Source organism: Lithobates pipiens, unplaced genomic scaffold, assembly GCF_037356315.1.
Source record: "Lithobates pipiens isolate NorthernLeopardFrog02 unplaced genomic scaffold, aLitPip1_a1.2 Scaffold_16, whole genome shotgun sequence".
NCBI classification, from domain to species: domain Eukaryota; kingdom Metazoa; phylum Chordata; class Amphibia; order Anura; family Ranidae; genus Lithobates; species Lithobates pipiens.
This window is the reverse complement of record NW_027507748.1, coordinates 583,630,312-583,648,503: the sequence shown is the minus strand read 5'-3', so window position 1 is coordinate 583,648,503 and position 18,192 is coordinate 583,630,312.

Here is an 18,192-nt window from a genome sequence, read left to right as displayed (position 1 = left end):
TTTTCACACAAATAGAGATTTCTTTTGGTGGTATTTGATCACCACTGGGTTTTTTATTTTTTGCGCTATAAATGAAAAAAGACCAACAATTTTGTAAAAAAAAAAAAAAAGCATTTTTCTTTGTTCCGGTTATACAATTTTGCAAATTAGTAATTTTTCTTCATAAATTTTGGCCAAAACTTATACTGCTACATATCTTTGGTAAAAATAACCCAAATCAGTGTACATTATTTGGTCTGTGTGAAAGTTATAGAGTCTACAAGCTATGGTGCCAATCACTGAAAATCGATCTCACCATCTCACCTGATCACACTATTTCTATAAGCCAGGGACACTAAAAAGCCAGGAAAGTACAAATACCCACCCCCCCCCCCCCCCCCAAATGACCCCTTATTGGAAAGTAGACAATCCAATATATTTAGTAAGAGGCATTGTGAGTTTTCTGAAGATGTAATTTTTTCCCACAATTCTTTGAAAAATTAAGATTTTTTCTTTCTTTTCTTTTTTTCCACAGAATTGTCATATTAACAGGTTATTTCTCACACACAGCATATGCATACCACAAATTACCCCCAAAACACATTCTACTGCTCCTCCTGAGTATGGCAATACCACAGGTGTGAGACTTTTACACAGCCTGGCCACATACAGAGGCCCAACATGCAGGGAGCACCGTCAGGCGATCTAGGGACATAAATTACACATTTCATATTTTGACTACCTCTTACACTTTTGAAGGCCCTGGAGCACCAGCACAATGGAAATGTCCACAAAATGACCCAATTTCGAAAAGTAAGCACCCCAATGTATATTCTATGAGGCATAATGAGTCTTTTGAACATGTAATTTTTTTTTCACACATTCTTGTAGACAATGACACAAGTTGTCCATTTATAAGATATTTCTAACACCTAGCATGTACATAGCAAAAATTACACCCCAAAATAGATTCTCCTACTCCTCCTGAGCATGGCAATACCACATGTGTGAGACTTTTCCTCAGCCTGGCCACATAGAAGGGCACAACATGCAGGGAACACCATCAGGGACATACGTTTCAAATCAAATTTGACTAACTATTACACATTTGTGAGACACTGATGGGCACTGTAGTGGCACTGTAGTGGCAAGGATGAAAACTGATGTGGCACGGGTGATAATAAGCACTGACATGGCACGGATGAGCACTGATGTGGCGCAGATGAGCACTTATGTGGCATGGATGAGCATGAATGAGCCATGGATGGGAATGTATGAGATGTGTATGGGCATGTATGAGCCATGGATGGGCATGGATGAGCCATGGATGAGCACGGATGGAGCATGGATGAGTATGGATGAGTCTGGGATAGATGGAGCATGGATGAGCCAGGGATGGATGGAGCATGGATGAGCCAGGGATGGATGGAGCACGGTTGAGCCAGGGATGGATGGAGCATGGATGAGCCAGGGATGGATGGAGCACAGATGAGCCAGGGATGGAAGGAGCATGGATGAGCCAGGGATGGAAGGAGCATGAATGAGCCAGGTAAGGATGGAGCATGGATGAGCACGGATGGATGGACCATAGATGAGCCAAAGATGGATGGAGCACAGATGAGCCAGGGATGGATGGAGTATAGATGGGCACATATGGAGCATGGATGAGCACATATGGAACATGGTTGGGCACATATTTAGCATGGATGGGAACATATGGAGCATGGCTGGGCACATATGGAGCATGCATGAGCCAGGAATGGATGGAGCATGGATGGGCACAGATCAGCATGGTGGGCACTCCAGAGACAGCCCACAGCGCTGCTGCACCCGACTCCCTCTTTCCTCGCACACTGCATCGATCAGTGCATAGAGAGGGAAGAAGCAGCACCGGACAAGCTCCGGTTTGTTAACAAGTGATCGCTCCATCACGTGTTAAAGGGCCGCTGTCATTGGCCCTTTACCCCATTCCGTGACATGCCGGGTCCGAAGGACCCGGCGGTCAAGGACATTCCCAGGTGCGCGCCCCCAAGAGGCCTACAGGAGCGCGATTCTGTGAGGACGTCCATGGACACCCTCTCAAAATAAGCCAACTGCTCTGTAGCCATCTTCTGGCTTTGGCCCGGTCGGCATGTGGTTAAATATCATGCCTGTGTGTCCCCTTAGACTGCCTGTAAAGTAGCGCATCTTTCCCATGTTTCTAACAGTACCACAGAAAAATTAAATTTCTAAAGGAATTTTTTTTTTAACCATCATTATACTCCAGCAGGTCATCACGATCCCGCAAACCATCGCAGCTCTACAGTAGCCCTTTAAATGCCTATAGCAGGAGTGTGCCTGCTGCACGGCTGGTGGAACCGATGTGCGTGGCTGGTGCATGAGATTGCGGGCACAAGAGCCTGAACAGGGATGTGTGTGTGTTTACACACAAATCCCTATTCTGTGAGGAGAGGAGAGATAGATTGTCTGTTCCTACTAGCTAGGAACAATGATATGTCTCCTCCGCTAGTGAGTTCCATCCCCAAACAGTTAAAAACACAAATGAGGGAACACATTTAACACATTTGATCTCCCCCTATTGTTAACCCCTTCTCTCCCAGTGACATTTATACAGTAATCAGTGCATTTTTATAGTACTGATCGCTGTATAAATGTCAGTGCTCCGAAAAATATGTCAAAAGTGTCCGATCTGCCTGCCACAATGTCATAGTACCACTAAAAATTGCTGATCACCACCATTACTAGTAAAAAAAAAATAATAAAAATGCCATAAATCTATCCCATAGTTTGTAAACGCTATAACTTTTGCGCAAACCAATCAATATATGCTTATTGCGATTTTTTTACCAAAAATATGTAGAAGAATATATATTGGCCAAAACCGATGAAGAAATTTGATTTTTAAAAACATTTTAGGGATATTCATTACAGCAAAAAGTAAGAAATATTGTTTGTTTTTTTTCAAAATTGTTGCTTTTTTTGTGTTTATGGCGCAAAAATAAAATCGCAGAAGTGATCAAATACCATCAAAAGAAAGCTCTATTTGTAGAAAAAAAGGACGTACATTTTGTTTGGGTACAGCGGCACACGACCGCACAATTGTCAGTAAAAGCGACGCAGTGCCGTATCGCACAAAATGGCCTGGTCATTAAGCAGGCAAATCTTCCAGTCTGTAAGTGGTTAGGTCCTTCGGGTCTGGTGTGGATTTTAAGGGGAACCCCACACCAAAATGTAAACCCCCCCAGATCCTGGCTCCCCCCCTATGTGAATGGGTGTCGGGTACATTCTACCCCTACCCATTCACCAAAAAGTGTCAAAAAAGTAAAAATGACAGACAGTTTTTGACAATTCCTTTATATAGGCAAAGGCGTGGCCTCCGGTGATGCAAATGGGTAACCCCGCCCCCTCTGACATCACATGATGTCAGAAGGAGTGAGGTCACCTGGTTATGTCACCGGGTGGCTCCCCCATTGGCTATATAATAGCTTTCACTGCAAAAAGACAGCAGTCGGTCGGGAGGCCTCCTATCGAGGTGACGCTTCTTTTTTTTCTCTATTTTTCAGGTCCATAGGTGCCGTGATTGCAGAAGGATGGACATCGCGTGCCACTTTTTTTTTTAAATAAAGGAATTGTCAAAAACTGTCTCCTGTCGTTTTTATTTTATTTTTTACACTTTTTTTGAGTGAATGGGTAGCCATACTCATTCACATGGGGGCGTTCCAGATTCCATAAGCCCCTCGCCCGCAGACCCCCACAACCACTAGGCAATGGTTGTGGGGATGAGGCCCTTGCCCCCATCAACATGGGGACAAGGTGCTTTGGGGGGACCCAAAGCACACTTCCCATGTTGAGGGCATGTGGCCTGGTATGGTTCTATTCCTGCGGTCATCCAGGTTGAATGTTCGGATAAGAGTCTGGTATGGATTTTGGGGGCGACCCCCACACCTTTTTTTTTACATTTTGGTGCGGGGTTCACCTTAAAATTCATACCAGACCTGAATATCTAGTCTACGCTAAATGCAGAGTATATACTGTATGTATATATACATTCTAGACTGTGTAGACTACATAGCGGTCGTGTATAGTGTGTGGAGGGAGATAGATTGGGCTAGATTAGACAGGCAGGTTAGTTAGTGGCAGTGCATTTTTATATATATCTATATATATATATATATATATATATATATATATATATATATTCTAGACTGTGTGTGTGTATATATGTGTATATATATATATATATATATATATATATATATATATATATATATATATATATATATATATCTCAAATACACTGCCACTAACTAACCTGCCTGCCTAATCTAGCCCAATCTATCTCTCTCCACACACTATACACGACCGCTATGTAGTCTACACAGTCTAGAATGTAAATATACATACAGTATATACTCTGCATGGCCACTATGTAAGCAGTCTTATATAATTTAATCCCCCTGAGCCATGATTGGCCAAAGACACCCTGCCTTTGGCCAATCATGGCTCTCTCAGCAGAGCGTGCTGTGATTGGCCAAGTGTATGCTTTGGCTGATCATCATACAGCAATGCACTGTGAACTCACAGTGCGTTATGGGTGCTCGAATTTCCCGCTAATGCCCCATATGTTCGGTTTGTTTTAGAACAAATGAACACCAAATGTTCAAGTTGAACTTACATTTGTCTGAACCGTGGGCTCATTCCTAATTACTGGGTTTAGTAACATTTTAACATTTGTAATTCACAGATTTTTGGACAAGTTTGCCAAACCTGTTCTTGAATAAAACCCAAGTAGATTTGCAAATCACTACTGCCTACGTCTCCAAAAACTGGTGGCGTTTTGCTTTCTGGCTTGACAAAGTGTCCGTAAATTAGGAAACGTTGTTCTGTGGAGGGTTTATGGAGGGTTTATTATGGAGGGTTTTATGCTGCATTCCTACGATGTACAAGCTTACAAATATCCGGTTGAAGCTCTCTGTGCAGTTTTCATTCTTAGAACCTGCATGAGATTCTAGCTTCACTGCTCTTGTCTCATCAAAGATGACAACTGTAGTAATACTGTATATCCCTTGGGAACTGTGATATAGGGGTTTACTGGTCAGAGGGCTAAGGTTTTCTGGACAGATCAGACGATTGATACATTTCTCTCAAATTTATAATCTGTATGTTGCAAATTTTTTTTACTTTTTTTTCTAAAATAAATGTACATATTGAGAGCTATATTAAATGTGTATGGTAGTCATCATATAAAAGATAGAATGGATTTTATGAAAATAAAAACAATTTCTTTTTTCGTCTTTTCTTGTTCTGATTTTTCATTTTGGCTGGTACAGGTTAGTTCCACACTTTATGTCATGCTGTTACTGTTTACAAGTGCACACTTTGAATTTTAATATAGTTTCTTTGCATTCAATAATTCTATTTTATGTCAGTTTGGATATTTCTTTTTGCCTCCATTTGGGATATGTTCCTGTTTTGCTGCCTTTCGGCTCTCTGGAACAATAAGTTCGGCCTATAATGTCTAGGGTTTCTGTTGCCTTGGCAACACACCTTACTAAATTGCCATCCCTAGACAGAAAAAGCAGACAATTCCAAGAGCTTGATTGATTTCCATTGTAGCCAATCAGGAGAATGCATTACATACACATGGGAAGGCAGCAATATGGATAATGTTCTTTAAAGAAAACATGTATTTGCTTAGAGGGAGAAAATGCACTGCTTTTTTTTATTATATACTGTATATTTATTGATTTCTTTGAACTGATTTGTCATTTCTTTGTTTGAGCTGTTCTCTATCTTCAACCTTTTTTTTTCATTTTTTTGTTTAAAAGCAGCACCAACATTAATGTTTCAGGTACATACACAGAGCCTTTTATTTCAAAAGGAACTAATCCAAGTAATGTAAACAGGTCTGTTTAAATGTAAAATGCACATTTCAAATCCTAATTGTAATGGAGTGTGTTCACTATCTCTGCCAAAAACAGCAAAAGACACATCAAACAACACATGGCTGGCATGGCAGCAGTCTGTTGTTACAATGTAAAAACAAAGCTTTACATGGCAGTATATTCTTGGTTTCCAGTATGACACACATCAAGGACTGACTAAGTGGTTGGCCAGCAAAGCAGCATCTTCCTATTAATATGAAGCACAAACACCTATCAAGCCAGCGGTTTCTCACTGAAAAAACGCTATTGAACAGTATATAGAAAAAATAGACAAATTGTAATCGCAGTTAATAGGCAATAGACAATAATTAAAAGTCGACAAAGTTGTCATACATGTAGTACTGACCCCCGAAGGAGCTGCTGATTTGAGTTGGGCCTGTACTCTGATAATAAACCCCACTTACGTGGCTCAGTCCCCTTGACACAGCTGTGGTGCAATACAATACAGTACAATATAACATATCACAATATACCTGTATTGTCCTCTCAGGTACTTAACCAAAGTATATTTTACTATATACATTTGTAGATAGGTGATTACAGCAATTGTACTGTCATCCAACATAGATTGACAGGACAATGAACTTTGATAAAACAGTTACAAACAATATATATATATGGGAGCTCCCCCTACTTTTATAACTATGTATGAGATCTCACTTAAAGTACTCAGTCTTTATCTTCTGATCTTCGCTAGCAATGATAACTCCTTATAAATTTGTAATCCAAGGGTAAAGCAGTTAAAGTTGAATTAATGATGATCCTAGTGTTGCTTCCGCAAATATACTACAGTGCTTGAAGTGGGATAGTAAGTAGGCCTTATGCCTGCCTAGTGTCAGTTGCTATACTCCTCCTCTGTGGGACTAAGTATCCCAGCGAGGCCTGTATATGAGTCTGACTAGGTGCAATGGTTTAGAAAACAGTGGGTAGCAACCCGCTCACCAACTGAATCGGAAACTTGGTAGTATGGTGGCTTTGGTATTTGATGTAGCTTGCTTCTGCATCAGTCAGCTCCGTCACTCCATCCCATTCCGACAGGTGGACCTGGTCTTCCGATGCTCAAATGAGTGTCTCTGGATCTTCTCAATCCAATCACTTTGTCTCCGGGCACTTCAGGTCACTCACACAACCAAGCAAGGTTGCGTTCCGCAAGGGCAGTAGGCCACTTCCTCCGGGAGGCCTCCGCACAAGTCCTCACAGGCAGGCCATGAGTTCCCAAGAGAGCTAAAATGCCCACTCAGGGTCCTTTTATCTCCTACCCAGCATGCAATGCAAGAGAGGGTGTCCATGGGTAGGTCATTCGGAATCCTGGGTAAAAGGGTCAACTTTCCAATGTAAATAACAGTCACTTCCTGTAAATAGTTCAATGCTTGAAAGCCAAATATCATTTAAGTTCCTTTTCAGTGTTTGGCTGCTAGATGGCGCCAATCACTAAGCCATAGAATTGTCCATAGACTTGTTATAACATGCTAACATACCTTACTAGACAGGAGAGTCAGCGCTACATACATAAAAGACATTCCCGGGTGTACAGCCACATCCAGAATCAAGCACACTGAAATACCACATAAATCTAGGGTACTGACTAAGCCAGCTCAAGAATGAAAAGCAGGGTGTATGGGGTCTGAAGCAAACACCTACCAACCTGCTAACTCAACACATCATTCATCCATCCATCATTACCTCCTCAGGTGCAATATGCAATTGGGGGCTTTACTGATATAACTGGACTGTTAAATGCAGCTGAACAAGTTGATGACTAGGGTAATCCAGCAACAAGATTTTTTGGAAGACTCTGAGGCTATCCTATGTAGTACCGAACAATGGGGAGGTAAGCACTAGAGGACACTCTTCTTCTCTGCCATGAGTATCACACTACTTTCTTTTGGCCCAATTATATAACATGAACCACCAACCATCAACAATGACTACCACAGAGCTTTTTCAATAAGGCATCCCAAAGAGCCTGGTTTCTTCCACTTGAATTACATATTAACTTGGACACATTGGATACAAAATACTTACAGTTTGCCACACACCCATATATATTCACCTTAATATCCACCAACACCTAAGAAGGGTGAAGGCTTACCTGATTGAATAGGGAATGCATTGTTTAGGTAGACCATTTTGTTTTTCAGTAAATCTAGAGGGTTGTGTAGATGGACTAAAGCTTCATGATGTCTAGTGCATTTAGCTTGCATTTGAGATCAATATGGGATACTCCTGAGACAATAGGTGCAGGAACTCCCCTTTTGCCCATCCCTACCCACCTCCGAGCAACGTCCCTTGGTTCCACCCCTGCCCACCTCCCAGTACCTTCCCTTTTAGACAATACAAGTAATTTGTATGGAATTTGGTAATGATTTCAAGAAAAGCAGTAAAATAGATCCCCTTCAGCCAGCAACAATAGATCCAACAATGTACCACCCACAACAAACCCCCCCAGCAACAATAGACTCCCGACAGCATCAACAGATCTCTGCACAGCCAGCATTAGTAGACTCTCTAGCAGCCATCAACAATAGACCCTTCCCCCAATAGTAGATCTTCAGCAACGACTGACTCCCCAGCAACTTAAGACCCACCCCTAGCAACAATAGGTCCTCCACCAGCAACAGTAGACCTCCTCAGGAACAATAGACCCCCCCCTGCTAAAATATATCCCCTCCAGCTAGAATAGATCCCCCAGCAGTGAGCATCAATACCCTGCAGCACACCACAGCATCCTTTTCCATTACATACAGTCAGTCCAGGAGGTCCCGGAACTGTTTTCCTCCGCGTTCCCACTGAAAAAAAGCCCTGCTCCTGAGTCCTATCTGAGGTAAATTTCACATGCAGTTGACCTACTTATTAGCTGCATCAATCTGTTTTAAGCTGCTTCTTCATTCTTTTTGACTTGTATGAAGACAAAAGCAGTTGCAAAAGTTCATGCAGTTTTGTTGCAAAAGTTCCCAAAGGATTGTGCAGCATTGTACAGCCAGTACAGGATGGATTCTGACTGGTTACTTTTGGTCAAACACTTGGTCTCTAACCTTTGACTCTTTCAATTTTATTCAGCTCAAATGGTTCTATTAAGTATGGAATGTCTAGCAATAGATGACACCAAAGAAAAAAGAATAATGATCAACCAGATTTTGTTTATCTGTTTTGATTAAAGACAAGTGTAGGGATCTACTGCCCTCTGCTGTCTGAATTTGCAAATACCTGTAAATATATTTTGTATGCACTTCCTGCCTCGAAGTTGGTGGCTTTCAAACCCTAGAAGGAGGAGGTATATAGAGAGCAAGGGCAGATCCAGAGTCTAGTCTCGGGAGGGGCACTGCCAGAAAATAAGGTGTTCCTTACGGAACTAAATGTAATGTATAATACAGTGTACAGAGGTCAGTAGTAGGAAGGGTGGTGTGCAGAGGTCAGTCAGTAATAGGAAGGGTGGTGTACAGAAGTCAGTCAGTAGTAGAAGGGTGGTGTACAGAGGTCAGTAGTATGTAAGGTAGTGTACAGAGGTCAGTAGTATGTAGGGTAGTGTACAGAGGTCAGTAGTATGTAGGGCAGTGTACAGAGGTCAGTAGTATGTAAAGCAGTGTACAGAGGTCAGTAGGATGTAGGGCAGTGTGCAGGGAACAGTAGGGCACACACAAGTTAACTAAGAGTGGTTATCATTAACATTTCTTGGTCCTTTGATTTTTTAACAATCTTAGTACACTGCCAATATGATTAGGGTCTGGTGGTTATCAACAGCTGTTACCTTAATTTATATCATTGCTGCATAGGAATTGGCCAAGAGTTCATATACGCATCAATATGTGTGAAGGAGTCAGATTTCAGCATGACCGTTGTACAATTTAATGTGTCCACAAGGTGTAATATGACAAGTTTAACAAACTTTAGAAACACACAGATAATTAAAATCATACATGTAAACAGGACCGTCTTTAATTTTTATTGGCTAACATTTTCTTGGTCCCCTCCCCAACATCCCCAAAAACAAACAAACCTGGCTAAGCATTGGGGTCGGTAACTGTTGGGGTGCTTTACTAGCAGTCAATAAGACCTGCAGGCATTATTAGCGCTATAGGGTAGCTGATCCTCCTTACTGCTGCAATACTTGGTGGGGGCTGTAGTTTATCCTCCATTATTTTCAATAGGCAGCCTTTTCTTGATCACTGGTCACATGATCTCCTTTCTTCCTGCTTAGTATCACGTCAATCTCAATGCTCAGAATTACCCACTATACTCACATATTCCTAGTTACTCCAAATTATTCACAGTACCCCTAGTTACTTCAGATTACTCAAAAAATACCCAAATTTACTCACAATATTCGAACATACTCCAACATTACTCACAATACTCCAAATTACTTGCAGTACTCCAGGCTACTCTAGATCACTCACAGCACTTCAAGTTACTCCAGACAACTCACAGTGCTCCAAGTTACTCCAGACCACTCACAGTGCTCCAAGTTACTCCAGACAACTCACAGTGCTCCAAGTTACTCCAGACCACTCACAGTGCTCCAAGTTACTCCAGACCACTCACAGTGCTCCAAGTTACTCCAGACCACCCACATGCTCCAAGTTACTCAAGGTTACTCACAGTACTCCAAAATCATTCACAGTACTTCAAGTTGCTCACAATGCCCCCAGTTACTCCCTATTCTGACAATACTCCAAGTTACTCCAAATCACCCACAGCACTCTTTTCCAGATTACGCTCAGTACTCCAAATTGGTCCCAGTACTCCAAGTTACTCACAGTGCTCAAAAAAATAAATAAACATATTCCACACTACTCACAGTGCCTCAGTTTTCCCCTTATTCATTACTCACAGTACCCCAGGTCCCCTGCAATCAGTTCTATTAATGAGTCCCGCGCCCTCACTCACAGAGGACCTGCCAGAATATCCCACATAGCCTCCTGATAGTGTGTCCCACAAAGGGACATAGATTAGGGGGAGGTTCAGACCAAGAAAATCTATTGCAACTGTCTTGACTCCATGCTTTGTGAGCAGTCAGTGGCGAAGTGTAATAATACAGCAGCCAGTGTGTGTGTGTGTGTGTGTGTAATATAACACATTAGGCAGTAGCTTTGCGAGGCTGTCTCTCAGGCTGAGGTTGATCACTACTTTTAACCAGGCAGCTGAGCACACTGAATACAGCTGGAGCAGGCGGTGCCTGTTGCCCACCCCCTTGCATTCCTGCTCTCTGCACACTGTATTCCCATTGACTTTCAGTGCCGCTTCCCTTTGTGGGCTTGGGGGGAGGAGCTTTGCCTAAGACCCGAAGCACAGAACGCTGAAGACTGCCTCACGCCCGACATGCTGAATACACTGTGTTTCAACTCCTATGCTATCACTCATAGTTTTTGTGGGCTCAAGGGGCAGCTGCTTTGGTCCCCATAACAATGATTGGGCCCGGGACAGCTTCCCATTTTCCTCTGCATTAAAGCACTATCCTTAGTGTTCACAAACATAGGTAATTTCCAATTAAATTTACAATATACCACATGCAATTTATGTTTGAAATAAAGTCATTTTTATATTCCAAATAATAATGTCCACCATGGGCGTAGCATAAGGGGTTGCAGAGGCCACAATCGCAACCCTGCACCCTTCAGCCTCCCTGTCATTTTATCATATCCTCCACAAAATCTAGCTCCGATCTGCCCTAGGGCCCCACAGCCACACTCCAGTACTGAGCTTCTACTTTGCCTTCCACAGTCCAAACCCCTCTGTTTACATTGGCTGGGGAGAAGCTGTGAGCCATTTCCCAAATGGAGATGAGCACAGGGTGAGAACAGCCCAGAATGGGGAAGTGTCTGTGCTGTGTGTTGGCAACATGGAATGGTAACCAAGCTCAGCGAGGCAAGAGGAGGAGAGTGCCGTTCTGTAGCCATGATGGGACCGATGTCACTGGTGAGGTATGACACTGCTCAGTATCTCCTAGTCTCCAGCTGGGATTCTATGTACCCCCCTCCCCCCAGGGATGTCTACTTACCCTACTTCCCTGACACCTGGGGAAAAGACACACCTCTGGGAGGTATCCGTTCCAACACTGACAGAGAAACCTTCAGAAATTGCTAAAACAAATCCCTTAACACCTCCTTCAGGGGCCCCTGAAGGGCTGCAGGCTCCAGAATTTGTGTTGCATGGCTTTGCCCTCCCAGATCTAAGTTCCCCCCCAAGCCCCCTGACCACCCCCTCCACCCTGCATTCTATGCCCGGCTGCTGAGCTCCTTTCCCATTACAGCATTCTATACTGTTCCTCCGCCGCAGAGCTGAAATCACATTCCTTTACAACACAGCCAGTTAGCCATGATCGGCACAGGGTGTATCTGCCTATTGCAACTACACTGCCGTTACCACCATGGGTCAAAATAGCAACATAAAAGCCAGATACACCCTGGGAAGACTGACAGACTGTGTGTAAAGGAATGTGATCTCAGCCCTGTGTATTGTGGGGGGTGGTAAAGGAGCTCTACAAAGTGACCTGCCAGGGGTCCCTGTCCTCTGCTTCTCCAATGGTAATCCCTGTCCTCTGCTTCTCCAGTGGTAATCCCTGTCCTCTGCTGTAAAAAGGATCTCTGGGAACTCAAAACTCTTAAGCCACTTTGAGTATCTTGGCGTGCAGTGGATGTATCTGCACACACGTTGGAAGTAGTGGGGGGGCCCAGTTCAACTTTTGCATCGGGACCCACAAGCTTTAAGCTACACCTCTGAAGTCCACAAAAGTTCTTGTGAAAACAAAAGACCCAAATTCTCTTGTGCCAGAATGCAAGCAAATTAATCCAGCTGCCACCACCGTCAGAAAGTTCTTGTGAAAACAAAAGACCCAAATTCTCTTGTGCCAGAATGCAAGCAAATTAATCCAGCTGCCACCACCGTCAGAAAAGATACCCTGTAATATAACTCCTATATCACAAGGAGGTCAAAAAGCGCTTGTTGTTATGCCACCATTCCATCATGGAATTTCCATGCTCCTTCCTACTCCAGACCCATTCAGATGTCTTTCCCAGGATATCATGGACAACTCACAGTACCTACATGGATGGCTTCCAGGGCATTCATCCAACACCATAGGACAGTGGGGCTGCAGGTATTTAGCCACTCAAACCAATACACCTTTTCCCGCATGGACCATATACTTAAAAAGGAAGCACACTACACATTGTGTGATACTGAATAAAAACTGCTATTCATTCTTAGGGTATACGCTTTCAAAAAAAGGTTTGTGTACAAAACAGAGCTATTTGCATCAGTAACCAGTGCGTATTCGCAAAAACATGATAACGTCAGACACTGTGACCAGGGCATTACCTAGGTTTGATGTTTGTGAACACTGAGGATAGAGCTTTACATGTATGGCTTTAGATTATTATTAATATCTGTATGTGGGTATTTATGTTGGCAGCTGAGTTTTGATTTATAACACATTTTCACACTTTGTGGATAGGTTTTTGTGTTTAACACAGATAACCTTCCACAAACACATAATTAAAAAGAGGCGAGGGTTCTTCATTTCAAGGCTGGCCATACCTTATACATTTTTGTTGTATGATTTCTCCTCGAGCCTAGGTTGTCTTGGACCCAGCTCCAGCCTGTGACTGGACAGTGAAAGGAAAAGCACCATTCTGAATTGAAAGCCTAAAGCCGCGTACACACGGGCGGACTGTATGGCCTACTTAGTCCGTCATACAATCCGACGGACAGTCCGTCATACTTTCGAATGAACGGACTTGACCACAGACACCACTTTTTGAGCGGACTAATACGGCGTACTAAGTCCGCCATACTATCCGCCCTACTTTTGAAATGAACAGACTCGCCCACACACGCGGAGGAAAGTCCGCTCATTTCGAGCGCGTCTCCAGGTAGGCGGGGCCCGCGAAGGAGACGTCGCTGGCCCCGCCGCCTGGTATGGACTTAAAAGGGAACCCCAACGCCGAAAAAAATCGGCGTGGGGTCCCACCCAAGTCCACAACAGACCCTTGTCCGAGCACGCTACCCGGCCGGCCAGGAAAGGGGGGCGAGTGAGCGCCCCCCTCCTAAACCGTACCAGGCCGCGTGCCCTCAACATGGGGGGGTGCCTTGGGGAAGGGGGGGCGCGCGGCCCCCCCACTTCAAAGCACCTTGTCCCCATGTTGATGAGGACAAGGGCCTCTTCCCGACAACCCTGGCCGTTGGTTGTCGGGGTCTGCGGGCGGGGGGCTTATCGGAATCCGGGAGCCCCCTTTAATAAGGGGGCCCCCGGATACCGGCCCCCCACCCTATGTGAATGAGTATGGGGTACAATGTACCCCTACCCATTCACCTGTAAAATAAAAGTACAAAAAAAAACACAACACACGAGATAAAATACTTTATTGCACAGCTCCGGGGGTCTTCCGTCTTCGGGGGTCTTCTCGCCGGACTCCTCCGCTATCTTCTTGTAGCTCTTTTGCTAGCGGAGGAGTCCGGCTTTCTTCCTCGCTGCCGGCCTCTTCTCCCGACTTCGGGGGTCTTGTCCCCCTCTTCGGTTCTTCTGCCGGGCCACCTCGCCTTCTTATAGCTCTTTTACAGGCGGTGGCCCGGTCTTCTGTCGCCGCCGCCGCCGCCTTCCGTTCTTCTTCTTCTTCTTCTTCTCCAGGAGATGTTGCCTCGACGATCTCTCCGGCCAGAATGCCAGGGACGCACTGCGCGGCCACTTATATAGGGACAGGGTTGATGTCACATGGGGACTATGACATCGTAAGGGGGCGGGGTCACCATGTGACACCAACCCATGTGACATAAAGCCATGTGACACCGCCCCTTGTCCCTATATAAGTGGCCGCGCAGTGCGTCCCTGGCATTCTCGGCCGGAGAGATCGTCGAGGCAACATCTCCTGGAGAAGAAGAAGAAGAAGAAGAAGAACGGAAGGCGGCGGCGGCGGCGACAGAAGACCGGGCCACCGCCTGTAAAAGAGCTATAAGAAGGCGCGGTGGCCCGGCAGAAGAACCGAAGAGGGGGACAAGACCCCCGAAGTCAGGAGAAGAGGCCGGCGGCGAGGAAGAAAGCCGGACTCCTCCGCTAGCAAAAGAGCTACAAGAAGATAGCGGAGGAGTCCGGCGAGAAGACCCCCGAAGACGGAAGACCCCCGGAGCTGTGCAATAAAGTATTTTATCTCGTGTGTTGTGGTTTTTTTTGTACTTTTATTTTACAGGTGAATGGGTAGGGGTACATTGTACCCCATACTCATTCACATAGGGTGGGGGGGCCGGTATCCGGGGGCCCCCTTATTAAAGGGGGCTCCCGGATTCCGATAAGCCCCCCGCCCGCAGACCCTGACAACCAACGGCCAGGGTTGTCGGGAAGAGGCCCTTGTCCTCATCAACATGGGGACAAGGTGCTTTGAAGTGGGGGGGCCGCGCGCCCCCCCCTTCCCCAAGGCACCCCCCCTGTTGAGGGCACGCGGCCTGGTACGGCTCAGGAGGGGGGGGGGCGCTCGCTCGCCCCCCTTTCCTGACCGGCCGGGTAGCGTGCTCGGACAAGGGTCTGTTGTGGACTTGGGGGGGCCCCCACGCTGATTTTTTTCCGGCGTTGGGGTTCCCCTTTAAGTCCATACCAGGTGGCGGGGCCAGCGACGTCTCCTTCGTGGGCCCCGCCTACCTGGATACCCGCTCGAAATGAGCGGACTTTTCTCCGGGCGGGAAAAGTCCATTCATTTCAAAAGTACGGCGGACTGGCATACACACGGGCGGATTGTCCGCCGAAATGCGAGTACGACGGACAGTATTTCGAAAAATCCGAAATACTTAGTACGCCGGACTGCACTCTGAAAAAGTCAGCTGAAGCCCACACACGAGCGGACTGTCCGCTGAAATGTGTTTCGGCGGACTAAGTAGGCCATACAGTCCGCCCATGTGTACGCGGCATAAGAATGTCTGTCATGGACAGGAGTCCCGAGGAGTACAGGAATGAGGGAGGCTGGATGATGTATTTCACCTTAGAAAATCTACCAGCACATTAGCCAATTATTATGAGAACCACAAAGATCTCCAATCTAGACATAGGGAGCCGCCATTAACAACACGCACACACTAATATTAACACTGCACCCACTCACAACCTTCAGGCTTATGAAGAGCCTTGCTACAGACACCTTTAGTCAGTACACTCTGCACACAAGAAGACTGGCATATACACTTTGCAGATTGCACACACTACTCTCACTAGCTGGTACAGGTTAGATAAAGCATGCAGTATAGTGCAGACACACACAGTCACAGTCACCTACTGTCAGCCACCACTAGAGGGAAACTCTACCATAATCTAGGTGGCTGGACATACACAGGCAGATGCAAATATTGAATACAATCTGGTGCATTCTATGGCCCCATTCAGACCTCACGATTTTTAAAGCGTGATTTACACAGGGAAACGTGTGTCGCATATAGGGCAGCTCACTCACCTCAGTGGGATGCCTGATGTGCGTTTGTCTCTCCTTTTTTTGGGAGACATGCTTAGTATGATTTTTAACCATACGTTTTGCTGCAAATGCCATGTGACTCTTTCAGAATCACACCATGTTTGGGGTGTCATTAAGAATAATGGCACTCAAGCGCAAGTTGTGCATTCTGCCATGATTGGGAATCGTAGGCAGAATCTCTGCCATTTTGCCTACAACCTCAAATGACCTTATGCGAATAGCCTCTAATGGTTTTGAAGTAGTTAGGTGATTTCCCCACACCTCTAAGATTTCCTAGGCTATCCTGTAGGCTGGGAACTATACACAATCACCATTCCCACTACACACACACCGCTATCTTGCAATTAGATTGCCCGTCTTGTTCTCTTGTCAGCCAACCACTGCAATACAGATAACACAAGGGTGCATCCACATGATGCAATCTCATACAGACTAGCAGTGACTTACAACCAAACCTATAGGTATTGATGATACAATACAACTACACACACAATCCTAATGCCCTGTACACACAACCAGACTTTTCAACGGCAAATATCCACTAATATACATATAAGCATTAGCATTTGGTTCACACAAAAGTATATATATATATATTTGACACATATATTATATTTTATTAACGTGAAAAATCAAAAGTGCTAATTTTAAGGGCTTATACGCAAATCATTTTCATAAAAAGTGTTTGGGGACCCAGGTCCTGCCCCAGGAGACATGTATCAATGCAAAAAAAAGTTTTAAAAATTGACTTTTTTTGGGGAAAGTGAAAGTGCACTTGGAAGTGCAGTCATTATAGATCCAAGGGGGATGCAAGGAAAATAAAAAACAGCATTTTAGCTTGCATGTGATTGGGTAATAAAATCAGCAGAGCTTCCCCTCATTTCAGAACTACCCCTCAGATTTTCCACGACTGCACTTCCAGGTGCACTTTGCACTTGTAGTGCAAAGTGGATTTGCCTTTCGTAAATAACCCCCACTGTATATATATATATATATATATATATATATATATATATATATATATATACAAGACTGTATATATATAATAATACACCGCCTGAAGTGTATTAAAAACTGTACACACTGTATTAGATACTGTGTACACCACCTGCACTGTATTAGAAACTATTATTACATACTGTGTACACCGCCTGAAATGTATTAGAAACTGTACACGCTGTATTAGATACTGCGTACACCGCCTGAAGTGTATTAGAAACTGTACACACTGTATTAGATACTGTGTACACCACCAGAAAAGTTTTTTTGTACTAGAAACTGTACAACGGCTGCACTGTATTGTTTATTCTGTACACTGCCTGAAGTGTATTAGAAAGTACACCACCGAATGCACTGTATATATACGCTACACTGAATGCAGGGTATATCTATATCCATATCTTTACATATATATATATATATATATATATATATATATATATCTATATCTATATCTATATATATATATATATATATATATATATATATATATATATATATATATATATATATATATATATATATATATATATATATATATATATATATACACACACACTAGACTGTATATATATTAATACACCGCCTGAAGTGTATTAGAAACAGTACACCACCGAATGCACTGTAAATATAGGCTACACTGGATGCAGAGTATATATATATATACCGTATATACTCGAGTATAGGCCGACCCGAATATAAGCCGAGGCCCCCAATTTACCCCCAAAAAACTGGAAAACTTATTGACTCGTGTATAAGCCGAGGGTGAGACATGGCTGTCCATCCCTGTGTGTCCGTCCATCCCTGTGTGTGTGTCCGTC